Source organism: Paramisgurnus dabryanus, chromosome 17, assembly GCF_030506205.2.
Source record: "Paramisgurnus dabryanus chromosome 17, PD_genome_1.1, whole genome shotgun sequence".
NCBI lineage: Eukaryota > Metazoa > Chordata > Actinopteri > Cypriniformes > Cobitidae > Paramisgurnus > Paramisgurnus dabryanus.
In genome coordinates, this window is record NC_133353.1 from 20,864,686 (window position 1) to 20,879,529 (window position 14,844).

The following is a 14,844-nucleotide window of genomic DNA, read 5'->3' on the forward strand; positions in this document are numbered from 1 at the left end:
TGTACATTGTTATACTGGTGGTGTCAGCAATCAAAGCTATAGATTTCAACAGGCTTGTTGAACTGACCTGAAAGTGATGCACGGGATTTATTTTGGACTTTTCTTTTACATTTGGAGCCAGAATGCTGCATCTTCCCGGTCGGAATCGCCGCGTGGCTACATCTTCTCTCATGCAGTGGAAGCGTTTTGTGCAGCATTTAGTGGAAATGTGTTTATCTTCAACAGCGACTGCCATGAAGAGTCGTGTCCGTAAAAGGGAGAGGATCTTAGGTGCACGAGCAAGGCTTGTGGACCAACTCCGCTTCACCTCTGTAACCGCCCCCGTTTCTCCGCTTTCCGCATGTCTCGCGGTTGCCGCGTACACTGTTTGAAATGCCCATTGACGTGCAAATGGAGGCGTATGATATCAAAGCATCGCGAGAGCAGACTGCTCCGCATGCTTTCTACTCACTCTCGCGGTACTTTCATGTTTTGATTGATCTACGCAGCGCCAACAACACACGTGATCACCTGCAGTCAGGTGGTGGGGGCGCGGAGATGCTGAGATTGGTAAAAGACGAAATAACGTTATAACATTTCGTCTCGTCTCATTTTAGCTTAGTTTTTATTTTGTAAACCACTTTTAGTCTCGTTTTTATTCGTCAACAATATTGCGTTATACATTTTATTATAGTCATCGTCACATGACCAGCATTTTCGTTACGTCTCGTCTCGTTTTCGTCACGTGAAAAAGGTTCGTTGACGACTATAGGTGTGTTCGACTTCATGCGGCGCTGCGCAGACCGATCGGCGGCTGACTTGAAGCAGTGCATTCCGGTTAGTATTTCTGTCCGACTTAAGCTGGCGCTGCAGGCACGTGACTGTGTCATATGGTTTTTAAGTACCGCGAGAGCGGTTCGAGATCAGCCGCCTGAGTTAGCCAGCGCAGTTCCCGAAGAGGAGCTGCACGGGCTGTAATGACGACACAGCTGTTTCAAGATTGGTCGGATTCACCACATGACAACAATCACGTGTGTTTCGTGTGTATTTTCACGCCCTCAGTTCCACAAATGCTCACAAATCTGTATTTTTATAACAGTTAAAGCTCTTTTCATGTAGTCGCGATGTTATATTGTGTCATCTTCATCAAAATAAAATGGATACAAAAACGTAGACCCCACTACATTGGTATTTAAATAATTTATGCTTCTGTTAAACTTTATTATTGTAAAAACAGATGCTGTAAGCCTCTTCAGTTCCACTCATGCTCATACACGGACATTCAAAACAGTCTAATTCACTTTTTATGTAGTTTACATCTTACAAATCATGTTTAATGCGATTAAGCAAGCAAACGGCACGTGATCAGCCATGCCTGACGTAAATGCAGCAAACTACGGGAACCACAGCGCATCCGACTTCACGTCTCCGTTTTCAGCTCCTCCCCGCCTGCACGCGGCTAATCTCGCCGATCGGTTACATCCAGCCACAGCCGATGTCGAACACACCTAATATTTCGTCATACTTTTCGTTGACGAAAGCAACACTAAGTCCCGCCCTTCTGTAATGCATCGATTTGTACAAAGCTCATCGTTCTGAGAAAGCGCAATGTCATCAATTTGGCCAGCTTTCCAGTACGTTGTGATTGGCCAATACCTCAATTGCAAAACTGAAATGTGAGGCTTTTAACTATGTTTGAAAGATGGAGCTCCCAAAGCAATAGTGACATGAGTTAATATAGTCTTTACTACCTTATCAATACGAGCCTGAATATGACCCAGAAAATGCAGATGACAAGCTGATCAATCAACTTTACCAGCGCGACATGAACAGAACTTAAAAGATCGGTAAGATAAGAATACTAAAACATAAAACTGCATTTGTGAGCGTAGAAATGACAAACAACACACACTACTTATACACTGCTCAAAACTCTATTTGAATCGTCAGTAGGAAATTCTTTAAATATAAAAACATCGGCCTATTACAGTACAGGCTTGTGCACAAATTCAGAATTTCAGAATTGGCCTCCATTCAATTCATGAATTCAAATTTGAATTGAATTGACTCCGCCCTACAGGAATTTGAATAGGAATGACAGAAAGTGGAATAAAATTCATGGCAATTCAAAGAATTTCCACAGTCCCACAACAGAAAGAATCTCACATACATTCAGAGTTAGGAAAGTTACTTTGGAAAATTGTTTGGCAACCATTTTAAAAACTTGGTTAAAGTAAAGCATTCTAGGAAATGAAGTCATGTTCCATCGTGTTCCATAAAATTACAAAAAACTTTATTATTTGTTATGTGACTAGAGTTTTTAACATTAATTGCTGAGGGAAAACATTTCCTTTTAATGTAATCTGCACAAGTAGCTCAAACTAATATAGAATATGTAATGCATGCAACCATATCTGACATATAATGAAAGCTTCATTTTTAACACTTCACTTACTGTATAATATGTATATGAATTTCTTTGAATTTCTATTGAATTGCAATTCTGCTTCCTTTAAATCAAATTTGAATTGTAATTCTAGATCCTGTTTTTGACATAAATTCAAATTCAAGAATTGAATTGGAATTCAGGAGTCATTCTTAATTCAATTCTGAATTCTGCACAAGCCTGTTACAGTACAGGATGTGAATCAGAAGAGCCAGAGTGTACTTGCAAAGATGGAATTGCTCCACTTTTTAAACAAAGCCTTTGTGTAAACCCAGCCTTGTACTCCCCCGTGTTCAGAAAGTAGTCCTCCATAAAATCTGCATCACACAATCAAACATTTGGGCTGTTCTGTTCTGGAACAGGGTTGTAAATAAAACCTAACCACTGGTTTCTTAAAAGGGTCATAGTGTGAAAATCTGACTTTTTCTATGTAATTGGGTCCCCAGTGCTTCTATCAACCTAGACATGTGAAGAAGAAAAACCCAGTAACTTTATTTTGGTTAACCATTCTCTGCAAGCATGTGAAAAATTTGTCTGTTCGAATTTTGCCTGGTTTGTGACGTAGGTAGCAAGGCCAATTACAATAATACCACCCCTTAATCTGCACTATCCAACCACAACTCTGCAGTTTAGTGCAGAGAGAAGCGAGAGATAGGATAATTGACAGCACAATTGAGTTTTAACAAACCACCATCATTATGATTAGTGTTTGCATTTCATCAGCTCATTTGCATTTCAAATGACACACCCCAAATTGGCACATTTTTGCATGGACCTACAAAGTGGCAGTTTTAACATGTTATAAAAAATTATATGTGAGGTACTTTAAACTAAAACTTCATGCACTCTGGGGACACCAAATACATATTTTACATCTTGAAAAAATCATAATACCCCCTTTAAAGGGACACTTCACCCATTTGCATTAAGCTTTGTATAGTTAGAACCCCAGTCATTTTTTTTGAATGGCCATGCATCACTTCCTCAGTTGGCGCTGAGACAGGAGAAATATAGATTTCAGTGTTGCACCTTCTTCTTTCAATGATGTAAAAAGCATCATTTTGCATCATTGAAAGAAGGAAGTCCAATATCTTTGTTTAGGGGGTGAGACTACAAACACCCCTTTTCTCTGTCAAATAGGCACTTAATTCTAAATGCATGTTACATTTCGACTACAAATATGACACACTTTCAATAAAGATTAATGTTTCTACAGGTGAAATGCTCCTTTAATGTTCCCTCTTTTGGAAGGCCAAACGAAGTAGTTTGCCTTTCACAATGAAAAACACAGCATCTCCAAGACATGGCGGCCGCAACAATAGTGTGAAAGAAACTTATACCCTATATCTTTGTGTATACATTGGGTCGGTATTATGCAAATGTCATTTTAAGTATGATGTCTAAATGCAGGGGTGTGTTTGGACGAGCCGTTTTAGGAAGTCGTGGATGAGGCTTCACTTTTAAGAAGATCTTTTTTGGTTTGAAACTTACATTTTTGCAACTTTACAGATTTTCTATATGCACAGACATCTTTTAATAATCTTAAAACAAAGGAAAACATGAAATCATGTCATATGACTCCTTTAGCAAAACGTCTTATAAATATTGACAACAATACATTTGATGTTGCAATTTTGACAAGTGCATCAGAGAATGTAGGTCGTGACTGCAAGTGACATCACTTCCAGAAAGCATGTGTCTCAGAGTGCAAGTCTGAGTTTGGTCGTGCAAATATACTCAGCAGTTTTGAAAATATGTTGGTTTGTTTATTTCAAAAAAGATTGTTAAAGTTTTTTTTTTATTGTTATTTTTGGATTCTTTGAAGGAGATTTAAATGTATGTTTTATAATAAATCTGATTCTGAATTTGAAGTTCCCCAAATCTCACCCTGGAGGGCCGGAGCACTACAGAGTTTAGGTCCAACCCTAATCAAACTTACCCACCTATGATTTTCTAGTGATCATGAAGACCTTGATTAACTTGCTCAGGTGTGTTTGATCAGGGTGGAGCTAAACTCTGCAGTGCTCCGGCCCTCCAGGTAAAGATTTGGGCTATGTTTACACGTACATGGTTATTTAAAAAAACTGAGATATTTACCTTCATTTGCACCCTTCGTTTACACGTAAGTGTAGATTTCGCCTCTGAAACCGATTCTTTCTAAAAACTCCGGCCAAAGTGGATATTTTGAAAACCTTCGTTTGCACGCTTGCATGTAAACTGTGACAAACGAATGTTAAGGCGGCCAACATCACAGTATGCGCAAGAGCTCGCACCTATGTTTACATGTGACTGTTACTCTGAACGCTTCCATGATCACATTTATGTTCGTGCAAACTTGTTTCGTGTGTTTGTATTTGCAAATACAGCTGCTCCATTATGTCGAGGAGCAGAGAGGAGTGCTAGGAGTTCAGCAATTTGAAGCGTGTTCGACTTCATGCGGCGCTGCAAGAACCGACAGGCGGATGATGTCAAGTACCGCGAGAGCGAATAGAGAAATCACATGTAGAGGTCTAATTTCGAACGGTACTTTGATGTCATCGAACACCTACTCCTCCAACACGAAGAACCAGTCCACGTCACCACCAGCGCTGCCGGTGATTGGCTTACGTGGGCTCGAGCTTCTCTTGAGGGCATATATGCATGGGTACGTGTACTGTAAATGAACACTTTTCTGAAGACTGACATGTGTGCACGATATTATTTTTGAAGAGGTTGAAACGTCCGTTTATGAAAATAGCCGCCCACGTGTAAACGTAGCCTTGGGGAACCCTGACATAGATGTTTCAATTGCCTCTCTCTCTCTCTCTCTCTCTCTCTCTCTCTCTCTCTCTCTCTCTCTCTCTCTCTCTCTCTCTCTCTCTCTCTCTCTCTCTCTCTCTCTCTGCACCTGATTCCAATTTTTTTTTGATTTCACACACCCCAGGACAAAAAACAAATTTGATGATGGCACTTGAAGCTAAGTAGGACTTCCATGTCAGCTGTTTCAACTACAGATTCAAACATTTTATTCAAAGCATTAATAATTTTAAAAGTAGCATTCATATCACGATTAATTAAAACAATTATTAATTTGTTGCTTTGAATTAAAACATCTGCTAAATGCCTAAATGTTATGTAATGCAAATGCTATGGTAAAGTGTTCTGATGTGTCTGTATTGTCTACTGTTTTCTGTAAAATTTCTTGCAAAATTAAAAGCTACAAACTTGTAAAGCTTTCTATAGAAATTAATTAATTGATGTTATATTTAAAGTCTGTTTAAAGTCAGATAGTAAATGTGTTCTCAGTTTTTCACATCACACAAAAATGTGTTAATAAAATAAGTTATCAAAATCTTGGACAAATAGGCAGGATTCTCTGCTCTCCAATGTTGGCGGCATCTGCTGTCGGTGCTAAAACAGCGGCCACTCGCGGTAAAGCTAGCATATCTTTAAACTGACACTGCAACCTGAATGGATGCAGTCTTGTTAAAGCTCACATAACACACGCTGTTTCTGCATTTCTGATGTGAATCTGGAGTACCTTTAGAGTAGTATTAAATCCTTTATATCTCCGAAGAGTCTTTAGTTTAATCAGATTTATAAAAGAAAGATTAGCTTTACCTAATCTTTCTGATAACATACGAAAAAATGAAGAAGGAGGAGTTACTAATGCGGAAGGAGCGAGTACGAGTCATGCAATGCTATACAGCACTTATAACTTATGATTCACTACATGTTTGTGTCATTTATATAATATGTACGTGCCTATTTCCAACATAAGACAGAAGTCTTACTTACCGCATGCAACTCAAACCTGGTTGGGAAAATCCAGTGCATCAAACACACACGCAAAACTCCGCTGCTACCCCGGATAATAAACTATATCCACTGTTTTCAGAAGGCTGGCTTTCTTCTCCTTACATCCTAAAACACACTTCTTCTTTCGTGCCATTGTTGAGTTTTGAAATTAAACAAAGCTGTGTAGTGTGATATGATGTTTGCAAGTTCTAGCGTCTCCCGCTGATTGACGGGTGGGCAGGGTTTTCCGGGGGAAGTGCCCATATAAAGAAGTGATACGTATAGAAAACCCCTAAAATGTCAGCTGACCTGTAATAAAAAAAAACTTTACGAAACTTGTACGAACCCTGGCGAAGTGCATTCGGCACAGAAATACTCTGTAACACGCCCAACTGCTTTTTTGACACCTTGCCTATGTTTAACATGAGGAAACAACTCAATAACTGTGTAAATAAGTATGAATGCATGAAATACCATTAAACCACCCCTTTAATATTAAATATCTTTGGTAGAAGTCTACCCGAAGTTAAGTTTCGTCCACAAAAGCTGTTTGTTTACAGTATGTTGTTGCTGCTGATTCCTGTCTATATCATTTTCATTGACATTTTTTTTTAAAAAAAGAGGCATATATATATATCAGAATGTCAATGCTCAAGCTCAAAATAAGAGGTCTGTAAAGACATGTTTTGTTCCTGTGTCTGAATAAGAGTACATCTGCTGGTATTATTTGTAGACCTTGGAAAACTTGGAAATATAGCATCATTCTACCCAGATATATTAGTACCATATGCACCAGCAAATTTACACCAGAGAATCAAAATGCCGTTTTTTTCAAACATCAACTTATTGTTAAGGACTCAAAATTAAATCAAACTATTAACTAGTATGTTTTGCCTGTTAATTTTGGTAATACATCTTGTATGTGAATATAACTTTGCCCTTCATTGTTTCTTAAGTACAAAGGATTACTCAGAGACTTTATATCAACTACTCCTGCTAGCTTGGGTTTCTGAATGCAACTAGCGTGGTGATAGTTGCCCACATCCACGGTGCCTTGCTTGCATGGCAGATTGACCTTGAACCCAAATTTGTTAGGTATAGTAAAAATGTAGCCAACCACGGCTTTGAGCACTCAGATCAATGTCTTGCCGTACCCTTTTCCAGCCTGGTATTGTTCTTCCAAACCCCAGAGACAGGCAAAGCTTTTTGTAAATATATAAAGAGACTTGTAAATATACGACAAAGAGAGAAAGAGAAGATTGTGGATTTGTGAAAGAAGTAAACACGAGAGCTGAACAAATGACATAAGACCTAGAAGTTTCAATTTAAGCCTTAGAAATGTTTTAAGGCTACACTGTCAGACATTTATTCAGGCAAAGAAAGAAAAACCTCCTGTGAGTCTTATCTGTTACTGTGGCAGTGTGGAGAAGACTCTTTCTCGCTGTCTTTGATCATAAAACCTCTTGAATAGGGCATTGAAACATCTGAAGTTCAGTACTTGGGGTCTAGATTAGAATACCACACAAGATATAAAAGCTGTTCTCTGCAGTTTACCACATTTTTGGACTGACAGAAACTGAGAGAAAGAGAAAACAGCATAAAAAGAAATATGGAGTTATCACAAAGTCTGATTTGTGAAACACAAGCAGAACAAATTTTTGTGTAAATTATTTGTAAATTTGTTCTGGCATAAATTTTTGGATTCATAAACAAATTTTATTTTCAAAATGTTAGTTGGTATGAAAGAAATTTACACCTGCTTCCCACCATGTGTAAATTGTGCCTAAACAATTAAAAGGTTACGTATTCTAACCTTTGACAAGCTAATAAGACATTTAGATGAACTATCATAATGACATGTCACAAATTATTTTGTCCTGCTGTCTTTATTAATTTTTTTACTCTTATAAGACAGAGCTCATTACTGTCCTTTTTTACAGCGCTCTTAGATATGTAATTTGCATAGTTGTAGTGCATTGGCAATAGCCAATGAGATAGCCTCTACTATCCATTCAATCAATGTCTGATTGGTGGCCGGGAAACCTTTCTTGGCTTAACCAAAGCATAAAAATAATTGCTCTGTTTTCCTGAACTTAGCTGTTTTGAGCAATAGCCTACATTAAAAAGTAAATGAAACTTGCTTTGGCTCATATCCTTAAAACGTGGAGGGCAAAATGGGGTGGTGATGGCCTTAACCCTTAGTTGCTCCAGAGGCGTGCAACCTCTGACATATATAGCAATTGTATATAGAAATTGCAATTGTAAGTCGCTTTGGAAAAAAACGTCAGCTAAATTAAGTAAGAATAAGTAAAATGCCTGCAAAATTACAGGATGTGTTATGTTGTTAAGAACCTTAGGAACCTAACCCAGCCTATGGTATAGAAATGCCTTAACCTTGCCTGGAGCGAATTCGAAACAGGTTGGCAAAACTAAATCTCCTACCCTCTTAATGGAGGTAATAGCTAGGAGAAATATAGTTTTTTAGTGTGAGAAGCTTCTCCGACACTGTATCCAATGGCTCAAATGGTGCCCCTGATAAGCCCTTCAGCACCACGGACAGATCCCACAGCCTCAGCCTCCGAGTGCCACACAGACCAGTTGGTCTCTATTTTATAAGGGATTGACCACTAAGGTATGGAAGCCAGATATAGCTGCCACATAAATCCTAATGATCAAAGGAGACAGTCCTGATGCAAACCCCTCCTATAAAAACTCCAGAACTGTTCCAATGGGCAATTAACTGGGTCATATAAGTGCTCTTGGCACCATGTAATAAAAAGTCTTCATTTAAATGCGTATAATTTCCTAGTGGAGGGAGCTCTGGAATGTAAAATAGTCTGCACAACCTCGGTTGAGAGACCCGTTTCTATGAGACTGTCCTCCTCAGAGGCCAGATCCACAAACTCATTCGCACTAGGCAGGGGTGAAACACAGTGTCCCTTGCCTGAGACTACAGATCCCTCCAGATCGGCACATGAAATGGGGAGCCGTCTTGAAAGGGAGACCAGGTTTGAGAACCATCAATAGCTGTGCTTCTGGACCCCTCTCCAGAACTCCCAGGAGCAGAGTGATTGGGCCCTCTGGCCCTTCCTGTGTCATGGTATCCAGTCTGAGTGGGACTGGGTAAAATCAAAGAGGACAATGTCAGTTCTCCTGAATTGCAAACAGATCAGCTTTCGCTTGGCCAAACCTGAGCCATATCTGCGCCACCATGTTTGAGTGGAGTCTTATTCCTCCGAGCCCAACTCCAGCCCCCAATATTGGCCTTCTTAGGAAAGGAACCATGGTTTCTTCCATAATACTTAGGCACAAAGCATTTACGTGTGACCTTGATTATGCGAAACGGGTTGCCCCTCTGTGAACCCCATGGTTATTTATTCTATAAGAAGACAAATCTTTTCATATTCTTAGGGTACGAAGACATGTGCGTGTAACCCTGAAGATGCAAAAAAGGGTTGCCCCTCGGGGAAAACCCTGTTTCTAAGCCACCACTTGGTGTGGGATTGACCAAGCTTTATCTCATTTACTTCTGTAAAAATGGATGTGACATGAGCAGGAGACATCCGTGCATGCATTGTCGTCGAGTTCCATATTATCCGAAAAATGTGATCACCTTCAATGGGACTAACATACTTTTCTTGGTGTTCAGTCTCAACCCTGGGTGTCTTAGATTTGCAAGCACAACATCTCGATGCTGTGCTGCCATCTGTGCTGACTAGTGCTGTGTTCAAAATATCGATACGATGATATATCGTCATGGACGCCAGACGATGCGAGCATCGATACAGCACCTTCCGTATCGATTCAGGTGTAATTTTGAAAGTAACGTGACAAATTGCTGTTGATCTGCGATCCATATGGAAAGGACGCGTGTGTCCCGTGGAGTACGTAGAGTTAAAGGTGGCGGGGTATACTTTCACTTTGTGTGTCTGTCTCGCTGGCGCACGTGTCTGCATAGTGGGCCGCGTACTCGCGCTCTCTCTCTCGCGCATTAAAGTCAATGAGTTCAGTATGAAAGCACAGATATCTTAGCCTATACTACTGCAAAGGACTTTATTAGCCATGCTCTTATAAAACAGTACTAACGCATTTGAGAAGAAACACGACAAAGATTTGCATGTGAAAAGTGTATGTCTAGAGGAGAGATACAGAGCTACTTCAAACTATAACTGTCACATTAATAACCTGATTTCTATTAAATAGTATTAAGTCTGACTGCATGTTTATAGATATATTCATAGATAGAATAATGAGAGACAAGAGTAAGGCACCATCTTTGTAAAACTGCTTTTAAAAAACATAAGTTAAGTACTAACTCTGGGATTTTAAATATTTCTAATAGCTAATAAATAAATGGCAAAAACACAACTGTTACAACACTGCTTATTCAATGTACAATAAACAAATAATAATAATAATAATAATAATAATAATAATGTTACTAAATTCTGAACAAAAATGTAATTCAAAATAGTCTTGTATCGTTATGCGCATCGTATCGGGACCCTTGTATCGGAATACGTATCGTATCGGGGAATTGTTGGCCATACACAGCCCTAGTGCTGACTGGGCTTAGATTAGCCTTTCGTCAATATAAATTAGTATGCAAATGCCCTGAAGAAGCAATGGCGATAGGGAAACATTTACACATTTTGTAAATGTGCAAGGGGATAGAGCTAGGCTGAAGGAAACCTAATTCACTGTGCTCTAAACTACGAGAGGCAAAGTTTTCACAGTTAATGTATATTTTATAAATATATTGTAGGCAATGGATGCTTTCGGGATGAAGCCCCTTATGGCAACATACCAAAAACATTCTCTCAATATAGCCTCTTATGTTTAAACGCAAGCTGAAGTGCTTGGGTAAACATGGGCAGAGAATGTTTTTTTCCATGACTTGCATACTAAGAATGGGATCAGGAAAGAAATGAAGCCTCTGGTGTTGAGATCACACACATTTTGTAAGAAATCTCTCATCTAACTTGTTGGATGATATTGTTTCTTTCTTATCTGCTGGTCAATACATAGCTGGGCGTCCTCTAACCCCATAGCCTCAACACTAATAACATCCACCTCCTCAGAGGAAGATAGCAACATATCAGCACCCTCTGACCGGGGGTAAGTAACAGCATGAAGGGCTTCTGCGCCTGGAGAGAGAGCAGTTGGAACACCCCAGGGAGGAAAAGACTGGGCAAAGCTTACACACGCAGCCCTCTCAAGAGACACAAGTGTATGTTCCGCTCTCAAACACCAAACCTTCTGTGACTTTTTTGCTTTCATGTTCAAACACTTCCTTAAGCTATTCAGTCACACAGTTAAGAAGTTCAAACACTCAGATATACACACAGATAGCCGTTTGAGGCGATAGAGATAGTGAGGGCATTTTTAAGTTGCCTTTTATGCTTCCTTGCTCTTGTGTCATCCCGCTGGTGACGCCACACCCCACCATTGGTTGGATTTGATATTCACATTCAGATGCATTCATACCTGAAGGCGTTCCCTCAATAGGGAACACTTTAATGTACAATGCAGACATACTCAAATCCATTCAAAACTACCCAGAACCTTTGCTAAAACTAGTTGTAAAATGTCTATTTCAGTTTAAAGCTGCAAAAATGTATTTGTTACACTTATGATCACATTAAATATTTAACCATCCACAATTACACATCAATAGTGCCTTTTCAGTGTAAAAGTAATAAGGAGAAAATTTGAGCATAATTAATTAATTATGTAATAAAATGTGAGACTGTGTGTGAAAATAATCAGTATGCATTGTTTTGTGGACAATTGTTAGGAAAGGCCTTACTCATTAAGCTCACAAAGCCCACAAAAATCTTTTTGTCCTGGGCCCTGTGAATTTTAGCGGCAGCCAGAGAAAATTGGCTATAGTAGCAATAAAAAGCAACTCCGTAAGACTAATTAAGAATAAAAAAAAAGCTTGAAATATATAATGTTTCTAAAGCATTTAGGATACTACAGAAAAAATGTTTATCATCACTATAAATAGGCTAAATCTTTTGTTAAAACTCACATTGTGGTCAATCTGCCATTTTTTTCTTCAGCCTTAAGCAGTCATAACTAATACTTTCAGGATGCATAAGGAATTTCAATAGCATTCTTCAGTTTCGGGATTCTTAAATACCTAAAATGATTCCCATTTCAAGCAACTGAATAAATGATTTACGTAACAAAGACTTCTGGGATTTGTTCAACCCTGATCTATTAAATGAATTGAACTAATGGTATAAGGTGATGTAAGATTGTATTTGCTTTTGATCTTAATTGAACATGTCATCCAGGACAAAATGTTTGAGCTGTGTACTGAACTGGACCCCTGTAAACTACAATTAATTTTTAATGTCCAATACATAATTAGAAAATCACGTCTTTTATCATTTAATTTGTTTCATTCATTTATTTTTGTTCAAGTCTTCTCTGTGAGTGAAGACTAAATGCTTAACCCTTTGGTAGAGAAATTAGGTCTACCACCAAGAACAATGTTTCAAACTCATGATAAGGAAAGGCCCAATAAAGACCTCTGTATTATAGCTTACTCATCAAGCTCACAAAGCCCACAAAAATCTTTTTGTCCTGGGCCCTGTGAATTTTAGCGGCAGCCAGAGAAAAATGGCTCTAGTAGCAATAAAAAGCAACTCCCTAAGACTAATTAAGATTTTAAAAAAGCTTGAAATATAAAGTGTTTAAAGGCTATACAGTACCAAACAAGACCCACTGACAACATAAATATGGAGAAAAACAGATTTAGTTATTAATAGCAAATCTAAAACAGATAATGCTCCCTCCTGGCAACATTGCTTAGGAGGTTTGCATGAGGTTTAGTACTTAATACAAAAAATCCACAAAAATAAAAAATAATAATCAAAGCGCACTTGTTCCTCTGTGTGTCATATGACATGGTTTATGAACAACATGCTGTGCAGAGGATGAAAATACTGTTTACAAAGTTTCCAACTATTAATCTTTGTTAACTGTTTAGTTCAAATTTTTAATACAAGTAGAATTTCTTATTTCAGCATGTCCTAAAAAAAGCTGAACCTTTGTTCAACAACAATATTTCCATGGCAAGACACTGTAACATTTGTTATGTTGTGAAAACAGCTTTTTTAAGTTACAGGTTCCATGATTTGATTGCAGGTTGTTTTATTAAATTCCACTATAAACTTTATATAGAAATTGTGCCCGCAGACAGTTTTATTGATTGTAATGTACAATGTGCTCACTTGCAGTGTTTACACGGTTTCAAGCTAGTTTATGGGCAGAAGAGAGATTTTTGATAATATTAGTAAATAAATTAACAGAAAAGAGGAAATGAAAATTTTTTACAAGGTAATGAATATATATTTTTTAGATTGCTTGCAAAAACGTGGCCATGTCAATAGAGAGAAAGCAGTTAAAGGTAATCAGTCAAACCTACAGATGGCAGAAATCTGGGATATTAAATACAGTACAAATACAGTAACTCCAGCTGAGCACAGTTCCTAATGCACAGTCATCCCAATTCCCCAAACTGCTGTTTCACCCTCCAAGTACCATATGCAAGACCATATGATGAAGATAAGTTTAAATTTCCTTAGAGCTCTGCTCAGCAATGGTGAGTCATCAATATCAATACATGGCATTCCACCAGTTCATCTGCAGAAGAAAACCTGTAATTTCTGGTGTAACAATCCCAGCTGCTTAGGGGAAGTTTCACTCATGGGATTTATATTCCTCATCTAGTTTGATTTCAATTTAATACAGTCTTATCACAGCCAGCAAGTTGGGGATTGGTGCTATAGTGGTACCCAAGGTTTACCCCAATTGTGCTGTTATTGTTGGGTTTACCACTACCAATTTACTAAACTAATTATGCAAATCAGCACTGAAAAGGTGTGGTCTAGTTATTTTTGCCACCGACCTTATTGCATATGTATTTCTAGGAATTTTAGACACAAAATTTATATGAGGAGATTATTTAAATGATTCACGCAACGCGTTTGACTAATGTTTGCGCTCATGATATCACTTGTACTTGCGCCATTATTTAATGCTGAAAAAAGTCTTAAATCATTTTGCGCTTGAAATGGCTGAAATTTTAGCTGATAGAAGATTTCAGAGAGCACGTGGTACAATGCAGAGGATTTTTAACATGTAACATTAACATGTTTTTTTTGGAATGCCAGAGGAACATAATTCAAAAATAATGTTTGCCAAGCCAATTATTTTATTTGTTGGAGGAAATAAAAGAGGAGAAGTCACACAATACCAGAGTTTCAAAACTTAATGTAAACCTTATTTTTTGTCCTCCCATTCTTTTTAGTGTACTATGGCTTCTTTAGATGTGATGTCCCTGGTGCTGAAGGCATTAGTAGATCACCCGCAACACATCAGCTCTGCTTATTTGTGACCCTTAGAGGCTGTTTACACTTGGCATTAACATGGGTTTTCGTCAATCGGATCACAAGTGGACGACGTTAATGCCAGGTGTAAACGGTGTTCAAAACGTTTTGAGCTCGTCCACTTTCGACCACTTTCAACCACATGCAGAGGTAGTCGAAACCACTTTCGATCGGATTGCTTTGGAGTTGCGGAACGCAAATGTGGTTGAATGTGTTCGAACAGCCACACGCGACCGCCTT

The 14,844-nt window shown here is 38.5% G+C and overlaps 1 protein-coding gene across 1 annotated transcript in view; it reads right to left on the reverse strand.

Annotated features, from left to right (window-relative positions):
• The window catches only part of alk (ALK receptor tyrosine kinase), a 921,668-nt gene that overhangs the window by 733,836 nt on the left and 172,988 nt on the right, over positions 1 to 14,844 (reverse strand). The gene's annotated exons all lie outside the window — the stretch shown is intronic.